Below are 7106 nucleotides of genomic sequence, written 5' to 3' on the forward strand. Positions count from 1 at the left end.
GGGAGAACATACAAACTTCTCACAGATAAGGCCATGGTTGGGAATTTAACTCATGACCCCAGTGGTGTAAGACAGAAGTGCTAACCACTTAGCCACTGTGCTGCCATCACTTACAATCTCTCAGAATTTATAGATGCACATCTATAGCCACTAGTTATATCTCAAAATCGTATTAGTTACTGCAGATGTGCGATCCTCTATACTTTTATATGACACAATTTGGGCATATTAGCCATTGAACATTTCTGTGTACAAAAACACCAATATTAACCTGACAAGTTTGCTTTTGGAGGGTATCTCTCTTATTCTTAATAATATTTATTTCAATTTCAGTGGCAAATATTACTTATAAAAGTAGGGACAGCAATGGGGATCATGTTTGCCCCTAGCTATGGTAATCTAGTTATGGCATACTGGGAGGAGTTAATGATTCAGCATCCAGCAGCCTTTTAGTATGAACCTGGTCATGTGGTATCAATACATTGATGATATTGCGTTTATAAGGAGATGAAACAGAATTACTGGATTCCTTTTGTGAATATGTAAATCATAATACTTTCAATATAGAGTTAGCTTTTGAAATTAGTACCTTTAGTGTCATTTTCTTGGATCTTATAGTATACAAAGTATACATAAAAGAAGGGTAATCAGACTTTTTGAAACACTTCCTGGAAAGTCCCTAGACAGAAACATGTTTAGATATCGCTAGAGGACTTCATGTAGATATCTAGATTTACCAAAATCGATTTATATGCAAAATGGAGGTTCTTTTATTTCTCAATCTTTCTTACCTCTAAATATGTGCTTAATCCCGTACCTGAGTTTAAAGAGTAGCAATCTCGTCATCAGTCTATTTACAAAGAGATTCATTTGAACATGAGTTAACAAGGAATTTGTTTACAGGATTGGGAACTTAATTATCCTTGTCTCCATTAAATATAAATGTAATTGAAGTTGTCTTTTCCCAGCAGCCTATCATTTTGATGATGTAAAAGCGTTTTTCATTGGTAGACTGTATCACATGACTAAAGATTGCCGATTTACAAATCAATGTAGTTTAAAATTTTTTTTAGATGTATTATCTTTAATAATATCCCTGGTATGCTAGATTAGTGTGAACACAGTCTACCCGGGAATTTGCCGAGGTGTCCTGAACTGTTACCCGGCAATATCCCGGTTTCATAAACCCGGGATATTGTCAAGGCGGAAGTGTAAAAGTGTTCTAACTCAGTTAGCCTTGTGTTACAGCTGCTTCTTGGGCTCTTTAAAGAAACTGCTTAATCCGAATAAGGTCTGCAATTTCTGGCAGGTGTACAGATTACCAAAATGGGATTTTGGAGAAACCATACCTCTTTTTTATATATTATACTTTGTTTTTAACATTTTTTATGATATTATTTTTGCATTAAAGCAATTTGTTTAGAAGTAATTGCGCTATATGCCTCTTTCCCTCCTTTTTTTTACTGCACAACATTACGCTGCTTGAGAAATAAAAGTATTTTTTGGCAGTTCCCCAGGAATGGAGAATCATGCATTTGTTTCCTCTAATATAGTGAGCATATTCACCTAAGGGGTGTTTTTTAAAGATGTATACCATTTAAGGTGTTCAATGTGTTTAGAATTGGTTTCTGTAAAGCAAGCCAATCCACAAATGAGGTGTGGTAGGACAACTATTTTAAATCTTCACCCTTTCTTTTCTCTGGTGTTTTATTTGTCTTTTGCAATAAATTGTTGCTAAAATACTACTCTATAAACATTTTATTCTTTTGTCCTATGAAAAACTGACTACATGTGAGGATTATTTGGTAGATATCATCCTTTTAAGAAGGGAAAATGAATCACAAAGCATCACTCATATGGATTTTCTTTTTAGTCTTTGGGACTGAGACACTTATATTTATATCTATTTTTATTTTATTTTGTTGCTTAATTTTAGGCATAAACTCTGCTTGTATACACAAGGTATAGCACCCAATTGATGTTTATCACATTTGTATAAAAGCTAGATGCATGTTATTTAGCACCATTGTAAGCACTTTTTATGTCAACACTTTTGTCCATTGGTTAGATGTCTATGCATCTTCTGATCAGCATTTACTACCTGATAACTGTCACCACCAACCAGGGAAGGGCTGGCAAATAGAAGTCCAGGGGGCAAGAGTCGACTCAGCAGGAACATTTTAAGGGAAAAAAATGCAGGTGGCCCAGTGATCAAGCCCAAGGTAGCCCACTATGGGACCGGTCCGTGGGGGCAGATGCCCCCTGCCCCCCAAACCAGCCAGCCCCTGCCGCCAACCTCATTACTGCCAAAATGCTGCTTATTTGCCCTCTCGTTCACTTCTCCCCATATAGTTAAGGAGACATTGGGTCTGAGTTTATCATTGTATCATTTGTAGAATAAAATACAATCATATATTTGCTTACCAGCCATATTTCTACTTGCAAAATTAGGAGCAACAAAACACCATCCCCAAATCAACAAAAATTATGTCCAATGCAGATGAGGTGAAACTCATATTAGTCCACATTCTTTTGGGAGGCAAAAAACTGAATTGTCCCGTGATCAGTTTTTTTGGCAGGCATGACTTTGCATCTGTCAAACACCTGTAAAACTCAAGTTGATGTTAATATTAAGACATTTAAAGCAAATAAATATGGTATCTTACAAAATGTGCAAATGTTTTAAAGTTTTTGTTATCTCCATTCTTTATATCCTTTATATCTCATTTTATATTTAATATGTGGAAGTCCCAACACTGATAGTTACCAATCTGGAACATTAGAATATTATTACCCTGGTAGAATAATGTGGTCAGGTTGTACATTACACTCTACATTGTACTTCAGCTCCTCCTGTGTGGTGTAAACAACCCGCTTTAGAAAATTTTATTCATTTTGAAATTTAACAACAAATTGCTTTTATGAAACACCAGCATTCAGCTCTCATGTATGCAATAATGGCATTAGGTTATGCGAACAAAAAAGCTCAGAGTTACAATTGTTGGAGAAAACATTTTGTAAGAATATTTGATATGTCTGGAATCATCTTAATTCTATAAATATTAAAATTTCATAAATTAGGGTTCACCAAATATTTAGCAAATTGAGCCAGATTCAAATGAGGTTCAGTTATTACTGGTATATATGGCCGAGTGCAGAATGTGGAGTTCACAGGCCACTAGACTGTGCCTTGACTATTACAGAAGAATTGTAAAACATGTAAATAATATATTTCCCTCCACCCCCAGCTGTTTATGACTCCTCCATAAAAGTCATAACATTTATTTTATTCAGAACATTTCTGGAAAATCCATCTATGTCTAAGAAGTGCGCATGGAAATGATTTGTCAGGTATACAAACTCGGCCAGACAGTGGTTACCTTGCTGTATCATTAATTTACTACCTACCCTCTCTCTCCCTGTCTTCCTCCCTGGGATGTGTAAACACAGAACTGACCAGATTGAGTGTCAGATAAATGCTGGAATTGCGGTGGGGGGAGGGGAACGGGAGTGAAATACGGCACACTGGTACTGGTTGTGTATTCCAAGTCTCCTTCCAAACTGCTGCAAAGTTGCAGACCTAAAGCAAGGCCTGGTGTTATGAACCTTATCCAAGATGGCCAGGACTGTCTCATGAAGATTCCATCTTGGATCTCTGTTATAAACTTCCCCCTTCAATAGCCCTTATCCAAGATGGCCGGGACTGTCTCATGAAGATTCCATCTTGGATCTCATTTCCTGTTTGGGCCTAGAAAAGGCACTTCCTGTTTTGAAGCCTTTGCTCTAGTATTGTGTTTGTATCTGAAGTTGATGCTTCCATGGAACCTTGCTCCCTCTTGTGACTTGGAATACAATTGCTTGATATTTCTACCAGACCTTTATCTGTCTTGAGAATGTGGATTCCACTTGTTGGATACTTGAGATTTATATATATCAAAATAAATCCTGTTTACTACCTGGCTATTGGGTTCCGTTTGTGATACTAGAAGTGTGACACCTGGAATGTGTGGTGTTATTTGCACCTCTCTATCAGCTTTTGCCTTAACCAATCATATAACTATTTCAGGGAAAATAGCAATTGCCGTGTCCGCTGGGGATCTAGTGTCTTCCATTCATGTGTCCATGTGACTAGAGCACTAATATATGTGTCACGCTTACCTAAATTTATAGGTAACCTATTTGGGTTTACAATGCAGATGCTGATCTTTGTAACACTTGGGGATCCGGTCTCCATATCCAATGGCTCATCAATGCTACTTTTTCGGCATATTTATCACTGTATATGCCTATCCTGATGGTGTTCAGATTTTTAGGGTAGTATTTGTATGGGGAAGAATATGCGAAGACTGGCTGGTTTGTCATACCTATCCCCTGCTCTGTGGCTTGCTTATTGTGGGCCATACATAGTCTACTAGAATGAGCCTATTCTGGGTGCTATTATAGGTAGACTCAAATTTCGCATTTATTCTTAAAGTCATTGTGCATAATCTATAGCTCCCTTATTGCACTGCCAAATTTACTGTTCCTGGTTGGCCCTGTCTAATTTCACCTGCTTTGTCCAGTTTCCATTATGTGTCTCCAATTCTAGGGACTGACTGTTCCAATAATTGTGTGTTTCCAGAGCATGCCTGACAGCTCTTCATTCAGTAAATACAGAGGGTCTTATCTAGGACAGTGGTGGCCAGGATTTCCTGAACAGAATACCTGGTGCTTGCCATCAATTTAGATAACATATCTAAGGCTCTTTAGTGTTTGTGTGCCACAATGTAACACTACACTAATTTCTAATCTGTGGACTTCTTATAACTCACTTTTAGTTTATGTCACAGACTAGATTAAACTAATGACTAGTTGCTGGTATTGATGCTGCTCAACTATGAGGCGCACCTCTAGTGTTCTCCAGGGACCGTTACAAGGAGGTATGGTTTTTGCTGCAAGAGACACGCAAGTTGCAGTTCTCCAAGCCAGCTACCAACAAAGAAACGGGTGAACAGGCGTAGTTGTACAGTCCGAAGTCAAGCGGTGCAGGATGCGAGGTTGAACCAGAAGCATAGTCAGGAAGTCAGGTGTCAGATGCTAGTAGAGAATAATAGAGCTCAGGGGATATTTAAAATCAGGGTCAGGAATATACAAGTCAGACGCAGAGAGATCTGTTAGAATGCAGTAGAAAAAACTGTAACGCTGCAGCATGAGGAGACCTCATACTCTGGCACCCTAGTGGTGCCAGAGCCAGCTATAAATAGAGGAAGTGGCCAGTGGGGGTTTCAGTTGGTCAGGACCCAGTTGACCGCCCATTATTCAATCTAATACCGTGCTGTTGTCTGGAAACGAGAAGCGACAGCTGCTGCGCATGCGCCCACCAAGCGCCAGCCTAAATAGGAAGGAAGCAGGACAAGACTCTACAGAGAGGACAGGTGTCTGTCCCCGTGGAAGTGCGGGGATGGCACCTGATGGTACCCACCCCACCTCCCTGGTGGAGGAGATTTAGAAGCCTGTGTCTTCAACAAATCATCCAGAAGACGGGGAGCATATAAATCTTTCTTGTCTACCACAGACCTCTCTTCTCAACCGAAACTCCTCCAGTCAACCAAATACTGAGGGCGCCCGTGAAGTTGGTGAAATTCCAAGATACAACTGATCTCATATTCTTTGACAGAGGCAGTACAAATGGGAGAGGGATGAGAAGGTCCATGAGAAAATTTATTGAGTGCCAGGGGTTTGAGTAAAGATATGTGAAATGTATTGTGGATTCGGAAGGAGGAGGGAAGTATGAGCTTGCAGGTTACAGGGTTGATGACTTGAATGATTTGAAAGGAACAATAAAATGCGGCTCTTCTTTGACGGTACATGGAGCCTTAAATTTCGGGTGGGGAACCATACTTTATCCTGGATGTGATCTTCGATAATGATCTGCAGAGTGTTTGTAGCACTGAGAGGATTTGACTAAGCTGTCTTTGGCCAGATTCCAAATGTGAGAAAAAAATCTTGTGCAAGCGAATCTGCTGCACAGACAGAAGAAGTCTTCAGCCTGGCTGTCACTGTGACAGCCAGACTGAAGACAGCAGCAAAGACGCTTCAGCAGTGGAACGCATCCACCAACAGGAAGTTCCAAATGCTGGACTTCCTGTTGGTGGAACACATATGCGTTCCACTGCAGGAGTTAAGGTCAGAAGTATCTCCCTCCCTCCCACTCCCCTAATACTAATATATATATATATATACACACATACGTATAATCACTTTTTTTTTACATAAAATATATATATATATATATATATATATATATATATATTATATATAATATATATTTTATGTAAAAAAAAGTGATTATATGTGTATATATGTATATATATATATATATATTAGGGCCCCCCTTAACTTACCTTTCAATCGCCTAAGTCTGACCCCCTTCATGGAAGAGAGGACCAGGGAGGGAGCTGGATCGAGACCACAAAAGGTAATTTTTTTTTTATTTGATTTTTTTTTTCTACATGATTTTTTTTTTCATTGCCTTGGGCCCCCTTTCCCCCTGGGCCCCCAGGCACCTGCCCATCGTGCCCAGTCGGAAAGATGGCCCTGGTTCATGAGTGGGGTCATTGGGCGGGGTCATGGGGGGTGTGGGTCATCGGGGGGTGTGGGTCATCGGGGGGGGGCCTACCTGCTTGCTTGCTTCATTGTACTGGGCCCCACGATTTCTGATGGCGGCCCTGAGTGTGCAGACTAATGCCATATCAGGCTGCACAGTCGTTTATCGGGTAATTGGCCTGATAATAGGCTGTGTACCCAACCTAAAGTGGAGTCTATCAGTTTAGCAGACACCTTCATACACTAAGGGCTAGATTTACTAAGCTGCGGGTTTGAAAAAGTGGGGATGTTGCCTATAGCAACCAATCATATTCTAGCTTTCATTTATTTAGTACCTTCTACAAAATGATAGCTAGAATCTGATTGGTTGCTATAGGCAACATCCCCATTTTTTCAAACCCGCAGCTTAGTAAATCTAGCCCTTAGTGTAATTCTTATACTAGCTCCTTACTTATTTATCAGCACAATAATTTACTCCATATCAACCAATCAAACATCACCTTTTATCAGGCTGCTAAGAG

The sequence above is a fragment of the Mixophyes fleayi genome, chromosome 4 (genome assembly GCF_038048845.1).
Source record: "Mixophyes fleayi isolate aMixFle1 chromosome 4, aMixFle1.hap1, whole genome shotgun sequence".
Classification (NCBI taxonomy): Eukaryota; Metazoa; Chordata; class Amphibia; order Anura; family Limnodynastidae; genus Mixophyes; species Mixophyes fleayi.